Source organism: Hypanus sabinus, chromosome 22 (genome assembly GCF_030144855.1).
Source record: "Hypanus sabinus isolate sHypSab1 chromosome 22, sHypSab1.hap1, whole genome shotgun sequence".
Lineage (NCBI taxonomy): Eukaryota > Metazoa > Chordata > Chondrichthyes > Myliobatiformes > Dasyatidae > Hypanus > Hypanus sabinus.
The window spans coordinates 45,997,446-46,020,440 of NC_082727.1; positions in this window are offsets into that span (position 1 = coordinate 45,997,446).

Here is a 22,995-nt window from a genome sequence, read left to right on the forward strand (position 1 = left end):
AGCTATTTCCACCAGTCACAATAATTATGTTGCTACTTTTGATTCTATGTAATGCTGGCAAATATTAAAATATATCTGTACCATTCTACTTGCTAATACTGGTATCAAATTCAAAAGTGGCTAAATGGAGTTGTATAAAAATCAGCTGTGCCACACCAAGTGGACCAAAGTCAGCATCATTCCTACATATCCCTAATTATACAAGAAATCTCTATGCTACAAATAATTTATTTTACCATTTATAACTTTCCCTTTCTGTTCCTAACACTTAAACCTTAATTTCTAACCTTTAGTCCTAATTAACTAGAAATGTCTTAAAATCCACCTGGGTTGTCCCTATTTCAAGAGAAGTCAAGAAATATGGCAATATTTTTTGTTGGTTTCTCTGTTTACCAGATCATTATCATCAATTCACACAGGAGGGGATCAAACCTTTTGGCCCTTCAATTCCATACTAATCATCTTTGCCCACTTACTCTAATCTGACAGTAATTTTATTTTTATTCTCCTCAATTGTTATTAGTTACCCCCACTCCCTGAATCTATCACTAAACTGACACACCAGAGACAATTTGCCATTGCTAATTAACCTACCAGTCCATGTCTTTGGGATGTGGGAGAAACGCCCAATAGTCACAGGGGAATATGTAGACTCCACAAGGACAGCACCAGAGGTCAGGTTTGATGCCCCAACCCTCCCCCTCCTCTGCCACTACCACCCCCTTCCCCCCCAATCCCAGCTTTTATCTGTGCCGGGTCTTCACTATCCCCTCTGACACTCCCCTCTCTGAGGTAGAATGTTCTGTCCTCAGTAAGGTCCTCACATTTGTTCTCATGTGCCCACACCTCAGTGAGTTCCACGCCCGTCATGACGCTGAGCTCTTCTTCCATTGCCTCCGTCTCTGAGCCTATGTCTTTGGTGATGACCCCTTCTGCTGTCTTCAATCTTCCTCCTCTACCTGGACACCTCGCTCTGGATCTTTTCAGTGCTAACTACCAACGGGACATCAAACCTCTCGACTTCACCACTCCTCTCTCCAATTCCAACCTCATTCCTTCTGAATTCTCTGCTCTCCACCCTCTCCACACTACTCCTAACCTCACCATCAAACCAACAGATAAGGGGGTTTTGTAGTAGTCTGACAGACTGACCTCCAACTAGTCAAGGTTCAGCGACAACTGTCAAACACCTCCTCTTACTTGCCCCTTGAACAGGATCACACAGGCCATTGTTCCCACACCATCACTGACCTTACTAGCTTAGGGGATCTCCCATTCACTGCTACCAACCTTTTAGTTCTTGTAACCCGCACCTGCCATATCTACCTCCTATCCAAGATCCACAAAGCTGTCTGTCCAAGTTGACTCATTGTTTCTGCTTGTTTCTACCCCACTGAACTCATTTCTGCATACCTCGACTCTGTTTTATCCCCCCGGTCCAGTCCCTTCCTACCTACATCCATAACAACTTCACACACTCTGTATCTTTTCAATGTTTCCTGGCCCTGAGCATCTTACTTTCACCATGGATGTCCAGTCCCTATACATCTACATCCCCCACCAGGACTGCTTCAAAGCTCTCCGTTTCTTTCTGGACACCAGACCCACTCACCACTCATCTCCATCTGGTGGAACTTGTCTGCACTCTCAATAACTTCTCCTTTGGCTCCTCCCACTTCTTTCAAACTAAAGATGTAGCAATGGGTCCTTGCACTGCTCCCAGCTATGCCTGCCTTTTTGTTGACTACATGGAACAGTCTATATTCCAAGCCTACACTGGTGTCACTACCTCTCTTTTCCTACTCTATATCAATGACTGTATTAGCGCTGCTTTCTGCACCCATGCTGAGCTCAGTGACTTTATCAACTTTCCCTCCAACTTTCACCTTGCTTTCAAATTTACCTGCTCCATTTCCGACACCTCTCTCCCATTTCTCGATCTCGCAGTCTCTGTCTTTGGAGACAGCTTATCCATTGGTGTCTATTACAAACCTATTGACTTTCACAGCTACCTCGACTATATCTCTTCTCACTCTGTTACTTGTAAAAATGCCATCCCCTTCTCTCAATTCCTCCATCCCTGCCACAACTGCTCTCAGGATGAGGCTTTTCATTTCAGAACGAAGGATATGTCCTTCTACTTCAAAGAAAGGGACTTCCCTTCCTCCTCCATCAATGTTGCCCTCAACCTCATCTCTTCCATTTTGTGCATGTCTGCCCTCACCACACCAGGGATAGGGTTCCTCTTGTCCTCACCTATCACCCCACCAGACTCCTTGTATAGCACATAATTCTCTGTAACTTTTGCCATTTCTAAGGGGATCCCAGCACCGTGCACCTTTCCCTCCCCCCCACTTTCTGCTTGCCGCAGGGATTGCTCCCTATGTGACTCTCTCATCCATTTGTTTCTCCCAACTGATTTCCCACCTGGTACCTGTCCTTGAAAGTGGAACAAGTGCTACACACGCCCTACACCTCCCCCCTCGCTACCATCCAGGGCCGCAAACAGCCCTTCCAGGTGTGGCGGCACTTCACCTGTGAGATAGTTCGGGTCATCTTCTGCCTCGGGTACTCCTGGTGTTGTCTCCTATGTACAGGAGAGACCCAACGTAGACTGGAAGACCGCTTTGCTGAGGACTTATGCTCCATCTGCCAGAAAATGTGGGATCTCATTTTAATTTACTTACCATTCTCATTTCAACATGTCAGTTCATGGCCTCCTCTGCTGTCGTGATGAGACCACACTCAGCTTGGAGGAACAACACCTTATATTCCATCTGGGTATCATAGAACATAGAACACTACAGCACAGTACATGCCCTTCAGACCTCCATGTTGTGCTGACCCATATAATCCTTAAAAAAAGTACTAAACCCACACTTACCCTATGAACCCCTATTTTTCTTTCATCCATGTGCCTGTGCAAGATGCTCTTAAATACCCCTAAAGATTTAGCCTCCACCACCACCCCTGGCAAGTCATTCCAGGCACTCACAACCCTCTGTGTAAAAAAACTTACCCCTGATGTCTCCCCTAAACTTCCCTCCCTTAATTTTGTACATATGCCCTCTGGTGTTTGCTATTTGTGCCCTGGGAAACAGGTACTGACTATCCATCCTATCTATGCTTCTCATAATCTTGTAGACCTCTATCAAGTCCCCTCTCATTCTTCTACGCTCCAAAGAGAAAAGTCCCAGCTCTGCTAACCTTGTTTCAAATAACTTGTTCTCCAAACCAGGCAACATCCTGGTAAATCTCCTCTGCACCCTCTTCATTGCTTTCACATCCTCCCTATAATGAGGTGACCAGAATTGAACACAATACTCTAATTGCGGTCTCACCAGAGATCTGTAGAGTTGCAACATGACCTCTCTACTCTAGAACTCAATCCCCCCTATTAATGAAGCCTAGCATCCCATAGGCCTTCTTAACTACCCTATCAACCTGTGTAGTGACCTTGAGGGATGTATGGATTTGAACCCAAGGTCCCTTTGTTCATCCACACTCTTAAGTAACTGACCATTAATCCTGTACTCAGTCTTCTGGTTTGTCCTTCCAAAATGCATCACCTCACACTTATCCAGATTGAACTCCCATCTTCCATTTTTCTGCCCAACTCTGCAGCCTGTCTATATCCTCTTGTAACCTTTGACAACCTACAGCTCCATCCAGAACTTCTCCAATCTTCGTGTCATCTGCAAACTTACTCACCCATCCTTCCGCTTCTACATCCAGGTCATTTATAAAAATCACAAATAGCAGGGGTGCCAGAACAGATCCTTGCGGCACTCCACTAGTTACTGACCTCCAGGCAGAATACATCCCTTCCACAACTACCCTCTGCTTTCTTCCTTTAAGCCAATATTTTATCCAAACAGCCAAGGTTCCACTTATACCATGCCTCATGACTTACTGGATGAGTCTCTCATGAGGGACCTTGTCAAGTGCCTTGCTAAAGTCCATGTAGACCATATCCACTGCCCTACCTTCATCAATTTCTTTTGTAACATCTTCAAAAAACTCAATCAGTTTCATGAGGTACAATCTTCACAAAGCCATGTTGACTATCCATGAGTAGACTGTACTTCTCCAAAAGCTTGTAGAGCCTATCCTTAAGAATCCTTTCCTGTACTTTGCAGACCACTGACGTTAGACTCACTGGTCTATAGTTCCCAGGTTTCTCCCTATTACCATTTTAAAACAAGGGAACTACAGTTGCCATTCTCCAGTCCTCCAGCACTTCCCCTGTAGCCAAAGAGGACCCTCCAACCCGATGGCATGAACATTAATTTCTCGACCTTCTGGTGATGGCCAACTCCTCTCTCCTCCTTCACCATTCCCCATCCTCTTTTCCCTCTCTCCCCTTTTCTCTTTACCTGTCCATTACCTCCCTCTGGAGCTCACCCCACCTTTTCTTTCTTCCATGGCCTTCTGTCCTCCCCTATTTGATTCCCCCTTCTTCAGCCCTGTAGCTCTTTCACAAATCAAGTTCCCAGCTCTTCACTTCACCTCTCCCCCCTCCCAGTTTCACACTATCACCTTGTGTTTTTCCCTCTGCTCTCCCCACCTTCTAACTCTGACTCCACATCTTTTCATCTCCAGTCCTGCTGAACACCCTCGGCTCGAAATGTGCCTCTACTCTTTTCCATAGATACTGCCTACCTGCTGAGTTCCTCCAGCATTTTGTGTGTGTTGCTTGGATTTCTAGCATTTGTGGATTTTCTCTCGTTTGTGTCAGGATTGAACCATGGCTTCTGATGCTGTGAGTCAGTGTTTCGGCTAGCTGCAACGTTGTGGTGCCCTGTATAGGTATGCCTCATCTTTAAATCTATCTAAATCTGACAATTATATTCTTTCACTATATTGATCAGGGCCATTTTTAAAAATTATTGATAAGAGGGACAATAAAATGGATTCGCTTGTTTTTGAAAATCTGCATTGCATTAACCTGTTTCTAATTTATCCAGTATTCAGAAGTCATACATTTAAGAGAATAAGGATTCAAAATAAACATTGTAACCTGCACTGAGGCTTCAAAGTCTGCGTCAATATACCGCCCATACAGTATGTTCTGTAGTTTTTAAATCTAATTTTATAATGTAGATAGAGATATGTCTTTAGAGAATCATCTATGGTATAAAATATCAATTCCTTATTCTCATTTGACTTCGGCCCGGAAGGCATGACTACATCCAGTTGTATTCAGTCAATGTTGCAGCGTCACTTATCATAAAAAGAAGCACATACATTGTCAAACTAGTCTTTGTGTACTGGGGCATAAATTGTAGCATTTTAAGGAGTAAACTGCCAAACTCCTATGGCTGTGTAAAGGAGATAAGAAAGAAAGGCTTGCATCTATGCAACACTTTGTCACAAAGTTCAGAGATGCCCAATAGGTTTCACATACAATAAATTATTCTGAAGTGCATCAAGAAGGTTTGATTCGGCCCACCACCCGAATACGTTGTTGTCCGGTTCTGGCTGCACCAGGATATGAAGGACTAACCCAAGTAAGTCTCGGCAAAATGCCTCTAATTGTCAGAGGTAGTTAAAACATCTCAAATAGATAAAAGTAATTAAGCACACATGTATTGATAATAAATAATTAAAATTACTCAAATAGCTGAAGGCTTTACCCTCACTTAGATCTTGGCAACTGCATCCACGTAAACAGGATCTGTGGAGAGTGATTATCAGCTGTAAATTACTTGCTACCTATGTTCCCTCTAAGCTGTGCGCGTGTGTGCCGGCGCACACGTTTTTGAACCAGTGCACAAAGGAAATCAATGTGCGCACAAAAGGTTAGTTACCTAAAATAATGTAGTAATTAATAATTATATTTATTGAAAATAAACTTTTAGCTAAATGTTTCTGTTACCTAGTTAGTTGTTTTTTGCACGTCACTAATTTAATTTGGATATGTTAATGAGAATCAAAAGCTATTAATTGGATGAAAGTTCTATTAGTCTAGATTGAGTTTACAAAGAATGGGTAAATGCCAAAGATGAGAGAGAAAAAGTAACTGAGTGACTTAAATATGTACGTTATTTTGCTGTTATTCTGCGCAGTTTTATATCAAATATTTTGTAAACCTACATAAACTGTGCCATGTGTGCATCCAGTGCACACATACTTGTCACAGGAAAATATTTGCACAACATAAGATTTTTGCGCACACTGACTACTAAAAATTAGAGGGAACATTTCTTGCTACTTCTCTGTTCTACTCCCATTCTGACCTATCTGTCCATGATCTCTTTCACTGTTTTAATGAGGCCCAAAGCAAGGAATAATGCCTTGTTTTTTGTCTGGCTACGTGATAGCCTTCCTACCTCAAAATTAACTTCTCCTGCTTCAGGTATCTTCTTTCTTTGTCTGTATCAGAACTGATTGCTTGGGTTGTAAGTCATCTATCTATGATATTGGCACTGTTTTTCTCACTCTTTCATGGAACTTGATCTGCTGGGCATGTCATACAGCTCAGCTATGAACAAAATATCATATTTATTGGCAAATTATCATGTCAAATTGTCCCCATTGACCCACCAACAACTCCAACTACTAACCCCCATGGCAGCACTGATCTTATCCAGTTACGGATATTTGTGTTGTCCTTTTCCTCTTCTCAATGTCTCTGAAACTTAAAACTACATTTTGCTCGTCTATGAAGGTTCTCAGTCATCCAGGTAATTGGATCTCAAGCAGTAGTAAATCAAAGCAACTGGACTTGCTGTGTTGTCTAGAAGACATTTTGTCACTAATCTGAGGGGCTTCTTCAATTCTGATCCAAGGTGGGTAGTTATTCGGCTTCTAAACATATTACCTCTTTGAATCTGAATGACCCTTGTGTGATTGCTATACCTTTAAGTAACTCACAGTGTTTATAAGCCAGAAAACTAACCACTATGGATGAGAGCTGAAGAAGCCTTTTGGATGAATGACAAAATGTCTTCTAGCTAACACATCAAGTCCAGTTGCTTTGATTTACTACTGCTTGACATAGATGTTGACGCTTTCCTGTTCCTGACAAAGGATCATCAACCTGAAATATTAACTTTGTTTCTCCACACACAGATACTGCCTGATTATTTCCAACATTTATTCCTTCTATTATGAGTGGTGTTGGGTTCTGGCATCAACCCTGCCATAAAGCCAATAGTCCAGGTGAGCCATGCAACCCACTCCTGCACTCAACACATCACTGTCCTCTTGCTGGGGATGAAGATGAGTCCAATAGAAGAAAAGAGTAGAGGGACTGGCATCTGACCTCCAACTCATCTCGGACTTCCACATTTGAAGAGATGGATTGAGAGGTGGGGCTACAAGTAAATGGGATCAGAGCAATGTTATTATATAATTAGACATTATAGCGTAATGGATATATGTTGGTCCTGATAAGAATTTTCAGTATGCTGCTGACTTTTTATTTTACCGCCGTGCATTTACAAATGTACAAAATTAGTACAAAACCAAGATTTAACTACTGTTTCTGAAATGTTTGTGAGGTTTGTTTTAGAGGAAGAAGGCAGGAGAATGGAGTTAAAATGGAAATTAAGTCAGCCATGATGGAATGGCAGAGCAGACTCAATGGGCCAAATGGCCTAATTCTGCTCCTATGTCTTATGATTTAATAATCATTTAATATAACTATAAAAATACATTGAATTCTGTGATTTTTGCAGCACCCTTAATTACTTTTAAGTGTTCTTAAGTGACCTTAATGATCATTTAGTTCAACAAATGCTATGAAAACTAAATGCTGCATCCTAAAAAATATCCTGAAAACATCGAGAATAGTTTAGGAAGGAGGAGGGAAGGAAGAGTACCAATGTTGCTGGGGTGAATGTACATATCAACCAGTAAATTCACTGCTTTTCTTCCCCAATTGATAATATATTTTTTCTGAATTAATCTGCTGGATGAATAATTTATCTCTTGATTTCATAATTGCATACACTAGTTGGTGAGATCTGAAGGTGTAACACTATATTAACTTTTTTTATTTAAAGGGATATTACAAGGGTGACCTTTGGTGGACTCTAGAGTTGCTTACACACCACACAGAAGTATGAAAGTCTAATCTGAGATTATATTACTTAACCCACGAAAGGCATAGTTAGTAGTCACAGAAGTGAGCAGGAGGTGCCTAGACTATGGATCACGATAAAAGGCCTAGGTAATTTATTTACTTTATCAGACCAAGTAGTAGGAGCACGATAGCACATAAGGTTGCTGGGCAGGGTAATGCTTTACAGTGCCAGTGGTCACGATCAGGGTTCAATTCCCACTGCTGCCTGGAGGAAGTTCGTACGTTTTCCCCATGACTGTGTGTTCTGGTTTCCTCCTGCATTCAATGACATATAGGCTACGGTTAGTAAATTGTGGGCATGCCTCAATGGTGCTTGAAGCATAGCGACACATAGAGGCTGCTCAGCACAATCCTCAGATTGTGTCAGTTGATCTTGCAAAGTATGCATTTCAGTGTGTTTAAATGTTTTGATGTAGTTGTGACAAGTAAAGCTAATTTTTACCTTTATTTTTCAGTTTTACTTACATCCTTATATGTTTGTAATTTAATTCTACACTTTGCCCGATGATGCCTGTTCCCATACATCGTTCATCACAATTCATCTCGTGAGTGCACCTATCCCTCTGTCTACTTTCCGCCCTTCCTATCTATTGATCCTGGTGGTGGCATCCGTCGGTCTCGAGAGACCATGGATCTACGCCTGGAGTTTCCAGGCCGCAGGCCTGGGCAGGGTTGTATGAGAGACCAGCAGTTGCCCAGGCTGCAGGCCTTCCCCTCTATACGCCACCGATGTTGTCCAAGGGAAGGGCACTAGGACCCATGCAGCTTGGCACCGGTGACGTCGCAGAGCAATGTGTTGTTAAGTGCCTTGCTCAAGGACACAAACACGCTGCCTCAGCTGAGGCTCGAGCCAGTGACCTTCAGGTTACTAGTCTGATGCCTTGCCCACTAGGCCACGCGCCAACACATTGATCCTATATCAATCTATATCATCGCTTTGCAAATATTCTGTCTCTCTTTTCTTATCATCAACAAATGTTCTCCATCCACCTATTGTACATTTCGTTCATGGGTTTTACCTTTCTGTTTTGAACAAATCCTGATTGCAAGGTCATGGGCAACAGAAAGGTGTGGAATCTTAATAACCTGGTGGCAGAATTCTATCTCATCCTGTCATTTTGCATTTCAGCTTTCACTGAAGTCAGCGGCATGAAAAGTGATCCTGTGTGTAATCATTATCTGAAACATCTTGACATTGATGATTGTATTTCATTTGCTCCATCTTCAACGATGTTTTTACCCTTTCTCTGGGTTGTAGCATTGGGATGCCAATGACAGCTCCTCCTCTGAGGAGGGTATTTGACCTGACCATGTGACTTCACAGCATCCACACCCATTATGAGATTCTCTCTTCAACAGGTGCTGTAAAAGAAAGAGAGCAGGGCTTTCTCCATGCCATTCACATCACAATTGGCAAGCGTGGATGAGAGAAGCAGGGACAGCAGTGGAAAGCCAGCATTAGAGTATCCAGTACTTTCCAAGGTCTATTCAAGAGCAGTCACCTCAGAGACCATTAATGAAGAGAACAGACTACAGCAGAAACAGAGAATATATGATTTTACCAATAGACATTCCATCTGCACAGGATGATTTTTGCATGAGTGACACAAAATTATAAGCACTTGTGTTGATGTTCTTAAAATCATAGAAAGAATGGTCATATGCATGGAGCAGTAATTGCAGGAATCAAGTAAGTATACACAGAGGTTACTTGAAGACTTAGTTGCAAAGAATGTTAAAGTAATAAGATGTCATGATCACTTGTTGCCCGATTAACATATTGTTGTAACAAGTTATGGTCATGCCATCTTGACAACCCTTATAGGCTGTCCCCAGCATGTCCCCAGACTGCGTTTTGTCATTGGTTAAAAGGAGCATTTCACTATATGTGTAAATGTACATGTGGCAATGCTAATCTTCAATCTTTGTTGCAAATACCCACTGCTAGCAGGGTAGTTCAGAAGGACTATGGGAAGGATGGTGAGAGAATCCATAAAAGTGGGAGCTGTGGTCAAAGCACTTTGGCTTCTCTTTTGACTCAACAATGCATGTCCTGGCTTCTGTCAGCAGCATGGTAGTACAGTCTATTGCAGGGGCTCAAAGCTGTAAGAGACCAAGACATTGAAACCCAAATAACATTTCAGCAATCAGCGAAGGATTAGAGCAGCTAAATACTGTCCCTGCTGTAGCTATAAAGATTGCGTAAGGTAGGAGTTTGTGAAAGAGAAAAAATATGTTGTACACATTGAGTAACCTTTATCGGAAATGCTTAGAGCCAGAAGTGTTTTGAGTTTTGGAAAATTTGCATCTATATAACAGGATATCATTGGGTGAGACACAAGTCTAAACACAAAATCAACTTACATTACATATGCAGCTTATACATATATCCTGAAGGTAGTTTTATATAATATTTTTAATAATTTTGTGCATGAAACAATAATGTGCAGATGAACTGTCAGAAAGGGAAGCTATCACTCCCTCGGTTGCCCAGGAGAACAGTCGGTGGCTGTTAAGCATTGCTGTCATTCCTGACTCTAAATTTATGTGCTACCGATAAGCAGCCATTCTCTTACACTTGTTCATCACACATATGTATCCGTTCAGGGTGTTAGATTCTCATCAGCGACAATTTGAGCAAACTCAATGAATTTCTCTGCTGCTTCATGAACAGCAGATGCTTTATCACCACAAATCTTAAAAAATTTCATGCCGTGCTTTTTCTTATATTTCTGCAACCAACCTTCAATTTCCAGTTTGTCGTGATGGACCTTTGCTTGCTTCACGATCAGCATGATTAAGCGGCATATGCTCACTCTGACACTGGCGAATCCACTCTTTCAATACACATTCGAGATCTTCACTTTTTGCCTTATGCAGTGTCTTTCTATTTTTCATTAACTTCTGTACATTACACATGTGAGGTCACTTCTCAGAACTATCTGTGGCCTGCAGAGACCCACAGTGCCTGGTAGAATTTTCCATTTTTGATGTCAGCACTCAAAAACTCAGGGGTTTTTGGATTTTGGAATTTTTGATAAGGCACTCTCAACCTGTGTATGTATATGCACAGAAGTGGTTCACACAAAATAAAAAGAATGGTTGATGTCTGTGATTTTGACTCTGATATATTACATGTTCCATAATTGAAATCAAAAGAAAATGCATGCAAGTTTCAGTGTGGCCCAACTAACACATGGGAATGGTAACCATACCAGGTTCTTTCCACTTGCTCACTGTCATGAAGTCATCACCTAATGACATAAGGGTATTGTTCACACTGTGCCATTCAAAGCAATAACTTGCCTAAGGTGTGCTGTAACTTTGCACTGCAAAAGATGATTTGAATTCTGATCAAATCTGCAGTGTAATATTAAGTAGCAAAATACAGAACAATTCCTCACCCATCATCTGTCAAAGTCTCATCCCTATATTTACAGACCCTCATGATCTCTGTCATGCATATATTTCTGAAACACCTCTATATCTGCAAACTCTTTCTGATTCTAGCCATGTATTTCTCCCACCCACTCACACCTCTCTGGCTCATCACTGGTGACAGCTGCTTACTAGCTGAAACGTGCAGCTTCTGCTTTGCCAGCTCTCTCTCTCTCCCTTCACCTTCCCTAAAATATGCTCTGATAATGACGTTTCTGCTTATCTCTGTTCATTTATTTCTGTATCCATTGATGTCTATTTACACCTCTGTGAAGAGTGTTTATGTGTTTTCCTGCATATAATTAAGACCAGAGGGCTTCTCAATACAATAGATGGACTGGACTGTTGATTTTGAGATGGCACAAGGTGGCGGTTGTGTTTCATGATAAGCTCTTTGTGGTGCTTGGACATAGCAGACTTGTCACCCTCTTGTTTCCATGATCTGGAACACCTGATGATTAAGTGTTGACCATTCTATTTACCAAGTGAATCCTCCTCCATAATCCTGACCACAGTTTATATAGATGCCAAAAGCAGATTTTAAACAAGGACTCAATGTATTGCCATGATTAACAAAGAAGAAACGGTCTGCTCTGATGGAATCCAAATCTTTGTCGGGGACTTCAATCAAGCTTATTAGAAGAAAACTCTGCACAAATATCATCAATATATCACCTGCAGCACTTGACCACTGTTACTCTTTGATTAGGAATGCCTGTGGCTCTATGCCTAGACTGCATTTCGGGAAATCTAATCACTTAGTTATCCTCTCTTACCTGCGTACAGACAGAGGCTAACGAGCACGGCTCCAGAGGTAAAGACAACAAAGAGGTGAATAAACTCTTCTCAGACTTCCAACCGGGTGCAAGTATTGATTTTAACTGATGTTAGATGACAAACACTGCCATCTTCATCAGGGATGATTCCTGGACACACCCTTCCTGATTGGTTAGTCCTCATCCAATCAGGTTTCTGCTGTCCTATTTGTTTACCATCGAATTCCATTTCTTAGTTAGAGCGATTTCTTAGATTGTCTTTATTAAAGTTCTTTTCCTCTAGTTTTATCTCAATGGCTTCCTTCACCAGGTGGCCCCAGAAGCCATTGGCACAGCACAGTAGTTTTGTGCCATCAAAGTCAATCCTTTGGCCATTGCGAATGCAATGTTCTGCTCCTGCTGATTTCTCCGGGTAACACAAACGGCTATACCTCCTGTCCTCCTTGATGCAGATTTCTGTCATGTATTCCATCTGGCTGGTTTACATTGCTCCACATTCACAAGGAATCCTGTAAACACCAATCGTCCTGAATTCCAGGTCATCTTTGACCCACATTAGCTGTGATTTGAGCTTCCTGACGGGTTTGTGAATGGTATTTCTTCAGGGTCCTGCCGATCCTTCCAGAAACCATGGAAATATAGGGAAGACAGGTGGTAGCAACGGGTTCCTTCTTGTGGTCAGTTTTCCTGTTGGAGCTTTTAATGGCCCAATTGATTTCCTTCACCTCGTAGCTATTCTGTAGGAGCATCGTGCCGTGCGTAATCATCTTATTTCCTCATGGATACTTCTTGGTTCTGAAATAGTTAGCACAAAGTTAACTAAAATGGAAAGAACTGCTCTTCATTGGGAGGTGTGATGATGGCTGTTATTTTTGAGGTATAAGTCCATGTGAGTGGGTTCCCAATAGACACCATGTCCGAGGCTACCATCTGTTTTCTGTCATATTAGAATGTCGAGGAACAGGAAGCAACCATTCCTCTCCATCTCATTGTAAGTTGAATGTTTGGATGTGTGCTGTTCAGATGGTTGTGAATTGTTGGAGTGCCTGGAGTCCATGAGGCCACAGTACGAATCAATGTTGGTTAAAATTGATACCTATAACTGGCTGGAAGCCTGAGAAGAGTTCATTTGTCATATACACCTGGGAGCACTGGATCCTTTAATAAAGAGGTGGCTGTGGGAGGCTGAAGAGTAGCTATGGAATTGGTTTTAGTTGATAGATGGGGCCATGTTCAAAGACCTATCTGAGGATCTTAACAAACACACCAGAGTAGTCATGGACTTTATAAAAACAGTTGTAGAGGAGTGCGTCCACACAAAATCATTCAGAGTCTTCCCTGACCAGAAGCCCTGGATGAACCATGAGATGTGCAGTCTGCTGAGGTCCAGATCAGTGGTGTTCTGTTCTGGCAATCAAGTTAAATATAACAGGTCCAAGGACGGTTTCCAGAAAGTCTTCTCACATTTGAAGTGGCAATTCCAGACTAAACTTGAATCACTGAAGGATGCTGGACAGCTGTGGCAGGGCTTGAATACAACCATCTCCTATGAGGTGAAACCAAGCGTAACAGATGACAAAAGAGATGAGCTCAATAACTATAATGCTCGCTTTGACCATTAAACCATGGAGGCACCTTCACAAATTCCCACAGCTCCCACTGATCCTGTGATTTCAATCCCTCGGGCGACTTGAGAGCATCCTTCAGGAGAGCAAAGCCATGGAGTACTAAAAACCTGTGCTGATCAACTGGCTGGAGTGTTCCTGACTGAGAAGTGTTTGGATCCACTCCAATTTGCTTACTATCATAACAGCTCAACTCCAGATGCAATTTCATTGGCTCCACTCAAACCTGGAATATCTGGACAGTGAAGATGCAGACATCAGGACACCATTGACAAAAACTTGACATTCAATATTATCATCCCCTCAAAACTAATTAGTAAGCTGCAAGTCTTAGGCAATAATGCTTACTTGTGCAACTGGATCCTCAATTTCTTCACTTGCAGACTCCATTTGGTTTGGATTGGCTACATCTCCTCCACGATCTCACTCAGCACAGGTGCATCACAAGGCTGTGTGCTTAGCCCCCTGCTCTATTTGATTTATTCTTATGGCTGTGAACATAGCAGAGTTCAAATGCTAAATTTAATTTTGCAGAGAACACAGCTGTTGGTCAAACCAAGGGTAGTGCTGAATCAGCACATAGGATGGAGATGGAAAATCTGGCAGATTGCTGCTACAAAAACAACCTCTCAATGTCAACAGAAGCAAGGAACTGATTATTGACTTCAGGAGGAGAAATACTGGAGGTCCATGAATTAGTTCTCATTGGTGCATCAGAGGTGGAGACGGTCAAATTCCTTGGTGTTATCATTTCCTTGGTCCACTATGTAAATGCCTTTATGAAGAAAGCACACCGGTACCCTGAATTTCTCAGATGGCGAAGACTTGACACGTCATCTAAAACTTCGACAGACTTCTTTAGATGTTTAGAGGAGAGTATATTGCCTACTTGCATCACAGTCTGGTACAGAAACACCTATGCCTTTCAACAGAAAAGCCTACAAAAATTAATGGATACAGCCCAGTGCATCATGGGTAAAGCCCTCCCCACCATTGAACATATCTGCAAGGAGAACTGTCGCTAGAAAGTAACATCTATCATCAAGGACCCCCACCATCCAGGTCATGCTCCCTTCTCACTGCAGCCATCAGGAAGAAGGTATAGAAGCCTCAAGACCCACACCACTAGGTTTAGAAACAGTTATTAACACTCAACCAGCAAGCTCTTGAACCAGAAGGAAGAACTTCACTCAACTTCATTTGCCCATCACTGAACTGGAGTCACTTTCAATGACTCTTCATCTCATGTTCTAAATATTTATGGCCTATTTTAATATTATTATTATTATTATCTCTGTTTTTATTTTCAGGCTACAATGCTCGCAGATAGTAGAAACTGCTTAAGAAGAGAATTTAGCAGTTTTCTGGAGATGATTGGAGCGAGATGATGGATAAGACCAGGAGAAAGAGATTGTAAGGGAGCACAGGGATAGGAGAGGATTACAGGGAAGTAACTATACCAGTAGAAAAGTGGAGGGAAGCCAATCTTACTATCTGAATGAGAGGGAATGTAAGAGAATTATGTAGGTAAAAAGATCATAGAGACAAGAAGTGTGATTGTGTGGTTGGGGTGATTAAAGTATCACTAAGGCCATATTGCAGGTTTATGGAATATAGTAGCAGGAGCGAATGAATAAATCAGAAGAGAAGACTCAGACAAGGTGATAATAGATAGATTCATGCTGAGAGATAATCAGAGAATGGTGAGTGTGCTCAGTAAGGGAGGCAATCACGTGATGGTTAGACATTTAGGCTGATGACAGTTATTATCAAAGAGATGCAAAGAAGCCACTAACCTGGAGGAGGATGGATGCTTTAGATCCTTGGTGCATTCCAAAGAGAATTGTGTCCTTTTAATAATGAAGAAATGAAGAATTAATAAGAATTAATAATGAAGAAATAGGCCTCTAAGATCTGGCTAAGATCACCTTCATTGTGTGAGGATTGTACCAATTGTGGGGCTATTCATTGTGTACAATTTTGCACCAATGATTTTATTTAAAGTCCAGCAGCCACCGAGTGGAGTTTCATTGCACTGTCAGAACATTGCTACCGCATTATAAATTTAGTGGCCACTTTCTTAGGTACAACAGTACACCTGCTCATTAATGTAAATATCTAATCAGCAGATCATGTGGCAGCAACTCAAAGCATAAAAGCATGTAGTCATGGTCAAGCGGTTCTGTTGTTGTTTAGACCAAGTGTCAGAATGGGGAAGAAATGTGATCTAAGTGACTTTGACTGTGGAATGATTGCCGGTGCCAGACAGAGTGGTTTGCGTATCTCAGAAACTGCTGATCTACTTGGGTTTTCATGCACAACAGTCTCTAGAGTTTACAGAGAATGTTGCAAAAGAAAAGATATCCAGAGAGGCAGTTCTGTGGATGAAAACACTAAGTGAGAGAGGTCAGAGAAGAATGGCCAGACTGGTTCATTTCCATCCTTCTGTGATTCCAGTTTGGTCTGGAATTGTCACTTTATACATGAGATGGTTTTCCAGAGGTTGTATCTTGTACTTTACTTGGTTACCGAACCAGAATGCCACTGACCTGGCCCTCAGCAGACTGGTTCAGGGCTTGCGGTTGGGGAAGACTGTAAATCATTTTGTGGGGATACAGTCATCTATGATTGACATTATAAAGTCCATGGCAGCTGTGGTGTAATTGTTCAGATCCTCTTATACGACCTTGAACATGGCCCCGTCCACTAACTTGAAGTAATCCCATAGCCACTCCACTGCCTCCTACAACCAGCTCTTCATTGTCCTTACTTCTAGATCCTTGCTCTTTAGCCTGTGCCTGTACGTAAGTAGTGGGAGGATAATTAGATGATCAAATTTCCAGAAATCTGATTTAGGGCTGAAGTCCATGGAAAGTATCTGGCCCAGACGGGGCCCCAGGCCGACTATTGAAGATCTGCACTGATCAACTGGCTGGAATGTTCACTTATAGCCTTAAAATCTTGCTTCAGCAGTCTGATGTACTCATCTGCTCCAAGCGAGCTTCAATTATTTCAGTGTCCAAGAAGAACGCCTTAACCTGTGTCAATGTCAATCATCCAGTAGCACTTACATCCACTGTGACAAAGTGCTTTGAGAGGTTGGTGGTGAAACATCCTAACTCCTGCCCCAGGAATGACTTGGATCTGCTCCAATTTGCCTACCCTCACAATAGGTCAATAGCAGGTGCTATTTCATTGGCCCTTCACTCAACCCTGGAACATCTGAACAGTGAGCATGCATACATCAGGATGTTCTTCACTGACTCCAGCTCTGCATTCAATACTATCATCCCCTTAAAACAAATCAGTAAGGCCCAATTCCTAGGCCTCAATACCTTCTTGTACACCTGGATCCCTGATTTCCTCACTTGCAAACCCCAATCAGTTAGGATTGTCAACAACATCCCATCCACAGTCACCATCAGCACAGGTGCACCACAAAGCTGTGTGCTTAGACCCCTGCTCTACTCACTTTATGCTTATGACTGTGAGGCTAAGCACAGCTCCAAGGCCATATTTAAATGAGCTGAGGACTCCACTGTCTTTGGCTGAATCAAAGGTGATAATGACTCAGCATATAGAAGGAATATTGAAAATCTGGCTGAGTGGTGCCACAACAACAATCTCTCATTCAATTTCAGCAAGACATCAGGAGGAGGAAACCGGAAGCCTGTGGGACACTCTTCATCTGGGGGATCAGAGGTGGAGAGAGTCAGCAACTTGAAATTTCTTGGAGTCATCATTTCAGAGTATTGTCCTGGATCCAGCACACAAGTTCCATTACAAAGAAAGCACGGCAGTCCCACCGCCTTCTTAGAAGATTGCGAATATTCAGCATATAATTTAGAACTTTGACTATCTTCTATAGATATGTGGTGGAAAGTATACTGACTTATTATATCATAGTGTGGTATGGAAATACCAATGCCCTTGAATGGAAAAGCTGACAAAAAGTAGTGGATATAGCCCAGTCCATCATGGGTAATAAGGAGTCCCGTTGCAGGAAAACATCCCTCAACAAGGATATTACACCATCCAGGCCATGCTCTCTTTTTGTTACTGCCATGAAGAAGGAGATACAGAAGCCTCAGGACCCACATCACTAGTTTCAGGAGTAGTTATTACCCCCTCAAGCATAAGGCTCTTGAACAATGGGAAGAGCTTCACTCAATTTTATTCGCCCCATCACTGAACTGTTCCCATTGAATTGGAGTCACTTTCAATGAATCTTCCTCCCATGTTCTCAATATTATTGCTTATTTAGGTATTATTATTAATATTTCTATTTTTTACTCTTTGTATTTACAGTTTGTTGATTTTTTTAACACTTGTTGCTGTCCATCGTACTGGGTGTGGCCTTTCATTGATCCTGTAGAGTTTCTTGTATTTACGCTGATGGCTTGCAAGAAAATGAATTTCAGGGTTGTATATATGTACTCTGATAATAAATTTACTTTGAACTTTGAATGTAGTGTACTACTTAAAATGCTGTTGCCATATTTATACCCATGTATTTTCATTGTACCTCTTTCATCTAGAAGTTTATTTTCAAATAAAATTCATGGAACTAATTTGATACTATTAAAAAGCTTTCAGAAATTAGATTCATTTTAATGATGGATGAGAATGCATGCAAAAGCCATACATTACCTAGTGTCATAATAATTGCTGGTGCAGTAAAATTCAGATATAGATTCCACTTATTATTGCTGAATTCATTACAAAATGCAGTATCAGAGCTTATTTGAAGAGGTATTGAAGGACTCTGCTAATGCTATTTACCAAAAAGAATGCCTTAAAGTTAATACCCAGGCAATGGTAGTGAAATGGAAGTGTCCTTCACTTTGTAAAGCACTGTCATTATTCAAGCACTCCGAAATATTCATGATCTATAGCCCTTTGTTGTGAAGAAAATACTTTCACTTTTAGTCTCTGAATCAGCCAGTTTTTCCTTTTACACTCATAAGTGAATCTCCCATTGCCCATTTATCTGAATGTAGAAGTGGATGTGTTGTTGATTAATTCACCGTTTTGTTGTAATGTTGTTGAGACACAGTTCTGTGCAAAAGTTTTAGCGCATGTATGTAGTTAGGGTGCCTAACACTTTTGCACAGTACTGTAGTAATTTTATGCATTGAACTGTAATGCTGCCACAAAAAAAAATTCATGACTTATGTGAGTGATGATAAACTTTATTCTGATATGCATCTCTATTTGTGGACTGAGAGTGGGAAGACGGCAGGCAAAGGGAAGGGAAAGTGAAGGAGTGGCAAGCACCAGAGAGACATTCTGTAATGATCAATAAACCAAATGTTTGTAATCAAATGAGCTTGCATGGTATCTCAGGGCTGGGTGTGTCTGTACCTATGCCACTACTTACCCTTGGAACTCCTCTGCCACCCATCCCACACCCCTCCTGAGGCACTCCACCCTCACCCTTCCCAACGTTCTTTGCTCCCATCAGATTTACAAACCTGCTCTCTGCTCCACATTGACAAACAAAGTACTGTGTCTAAGACTTTTGCACAGAACTGTATTTTTTGATAACTGAGAAACGTAATAATGGCTGAGAGGTAAACTGCCAACATTTCACAGAAATTTGACTTAGACCATTCACATTCATTTCAAATTTCTGCATATAAAGCAAGTTTTTTATTGCTTTTATAAAATGAAACAAAATGGGCTGCAGTAAGTGCAAACATTAATTTCTTCATTGTTTCATTTGCAACTGAAGGTAGCTAATTCAAAAATAGTTTATGCTTAGTAGTCAGTCACCACAGATTAAACAAAAGGCATGGGCTGTGATATAGCAACCTAAAGCTGCTTCCTTGTTTATAAATTCACTTCTTGACACACAATGTTCTTCTAATATCACATTTATGTTTATTTATTTACAGAATGCAAATTAGCTGACAAAAGCAGTGTTTGTCATCCATCCCCTGAAGCTGGTTACGAGCCAGCTTCTTGAATCACTGCAGTCCAAAATAGTTGATTTTAGCCCAGCGATGAAGAGAGAACGCCAATATATTTTCAAGTGAGGAGTTACGTATGCCATTTGTTGGAAAATTTGTAGGTGGCTGCATTCCCATGCAGATGTGCATCTGCCCTTTGGATTTGGGAGGAGCTGTCAAAGAATCATTAGTCATCTGCTATTCTTCCTGTTTTAGGTGGTAGAGTTTGCCAACAGAGAGTGGTAGTAGTAGAGAGAGTGAGTAGCTGGTGGGTTGGATGGTCATCTAGCAGGCTGTTCTATCAGACCTGTGATGAAATATTGTTCATTTGTCTAGAAACTCAGCAACATCTAAGGCAGAACAAGGTAATACATCTACTAGACTAAATTATCACTTCACCCATTATCTGACCCATCGAGGTTATGAGACAATTCATCTTTCTGTGCGATGCAACTTGATGAGTCTTCTCTAATGGCATCTTTTATCCAACTGGATAAGAAGGACAGAAATGCAAATTTGCTTTCAAGTCATGCAATATACTCATCTAGAGAGAAAATACTGCTCCTCCTTCACCATGGCTGGTCAAAATCAGTTATGGAACATTCTAACAAATCACATTATGGGAGGACGTTCATAGGGAAAGGTGAGAAGGAGTGGGCCACTTGCCCCTCAAGCCTGCATCACCATTCGATATGATCATGGGTGATCTGCCCCAGGCCTAACCTCCACTTCTATGATAATCCCAACAAATCCAGTAGCTCAAGGTGGTACTTCATCACTCTCTTTTGAGGATTAGAGATGGCAGTAAAGTTGACTTTGTTGGGAAAATCTACTTTCCTGTAGGCATAAAAAAGATCCTTTTATAAGCAATCTATTTCATCTTACAGATAATATTATATTATTGTACCTTGATTGATAACAGTTCAATGAAGTCCTTTCGAACAGGATAGCTGCACTCTTTACCTGGTCTATATATGGCCCCAGACTCATATCACTTAATTATGTTGTGAAAGGTCTAGCAGGTTTGTTTTATGGTAATTGCTAGGTTCTGCTTTTGCATAGTAAAAAAGGAAAACTCCTGAAAGTCACGTTCAGAAGCGCAAAGCTATTTTTGAGAGCCAGAAGTATAGATTTTTATATTCTTACATGCAGTCATCATATATGTAACCAGATGACTGTTGAACGTCATTTTTCATTTTTAAAGTGCACTTATGTATTCACTCTGATAATGCTAAAATTGCTGCCTGTGTCTTTAAGAGAAAACGGTGATGTCATTTTGCACACGTGGAGTAGAAGGAAGAGTTGCAAGGTTCCAGAAAGGATGTCAAATGCTTATCATATGGTGAGGAAAGATTTTCATGAGTAAGGTGTCGGCGCTGGATAGCGTGGTTGTGCGAAGTTCCTTATTGGCCTAGTAGCGTGATTGAGGAGAACTTGTGTCAGCGTCTAGCCTATATGTGTTTGGAAGTTAAGCACACGTGTGCCAAAAAATTGCCACTACCATATTGGTTTTGTATATCTTGTTTACGTACATTGTTCATCACAACTTGGCTTGAATCAATCTTCAAAGGTGTGAGTATCTTCAAAGGTGTTTCTATGGAGGGCTATAGGTAAGCTTAGTAATTTCTAGGGTAGGGACACGTTTAGCACAACCTTGTGGCCGAAGGGCCTGTATTGTGCTGCAGGTTTTCTACATTTTTTAGTACAGTATTACACATGGACAGAGTATCGTGTTCTAAAGACTGCCCATGTATTTTTTTGTAATAGCACAGAAGCATATAGAGTATATTTAACACATGCCTGACCCCTTCAGCCTTAGAACAGGATTGACTTTGTATGTGCAGAACATAACTACATGTACATAAAGCAAGAAGCAAACTAACTAAGCCTAAAGAGAGACCCTGAATTTGGAGCAATCATACTGTGCTTTCTCATTGTGATTGGTTCTACTTACATGCCTCTTCAAATAATTTCTGTTTCTCAGCCTCTTGAAGTGTTTTACATTCCTGCTCTCTCTGCTCCTAGTCACTATTCAACAATGACTGATCAGCCTGTGCATGACTTTGAACTGTCGGCAAAAATTACTCAAGGTAGATACCTGCTATTAATAAGTCTAATGGGAGAGAGAGGGTGAAGTTTTGCTGAGAAGATTCTAGAACTGTCTTTAACAATACCTGCAGACATGTGAGCCCAAACTTGTTAGGAAGATATTCTCAGAAAGACATTATTAGAAGTAACCTTTAGGAAATTAAACTGCTGGAGGCTGTTTTGTAATTAGTGTTAGAAAGAGTAAATGGAATGAAGCGTTAAGGGAGGATCAGTGTTGTAGAATCTGAGGTGAGCCTACATATCCTGGTTCTTTGTGTCTAGTCTTGTTCTCCAAAGCATCAGTCCTTCAATGTAAAAGACTACAATTTTGTTTTATATAGAACAATAGAATACAATACAGGTGTAAGGGTGGAGGTATGTCTTCATCGAAGGAGGTGTAGGGTGCTTTTTCTCTTCATTAACTTACAGGTCACCCTTGGGAAAGCGCTTAGCTCCCACGAAGTCATGGAGGCAAGTGGTGGATGGTGGTATGAGCCCCTGGTGTACCTCACAAGTTATGGTTATGCAATCGCTGACGTGAGGCAGACAATCTCCGAAGAGTATTGATAATGGCTGGGGCCACCCCTCTTGTAAAGACACTGCCCAGAAGAAGGCAATGGCAAACTAGTTCTGTAGATATATTAGCCCAGAATGATCATGGTCATAGAAAGACCATGATCGCCAATGTCATACAACATGGCACATAATGAACAAACAAACAGCTCAATACAGGCCTTTGGCACACAGAGTTGTGCTGACTCTTTAATCTGCTCCAAAATCAACCTTACCTTTCCATCCCACGTAGCCCTCAATTTTTCTTTCATCTATGTATCTATCTTAGAGTCTCCTAAATGTTCCTCATGTATCTGCTTCTACTACCACCCCTGGCAGTGTGTTCCACGCACTCTCCACCCTGTGTAAACAAGAACTTACCTCTGGCATCTCCTCTATACTTTCCTCTAATCATCATAAAATTATGCCCTCTTTTGTAAGCTATTTCCACTCTGGGGGAAAAAGCCTTTGGCTGT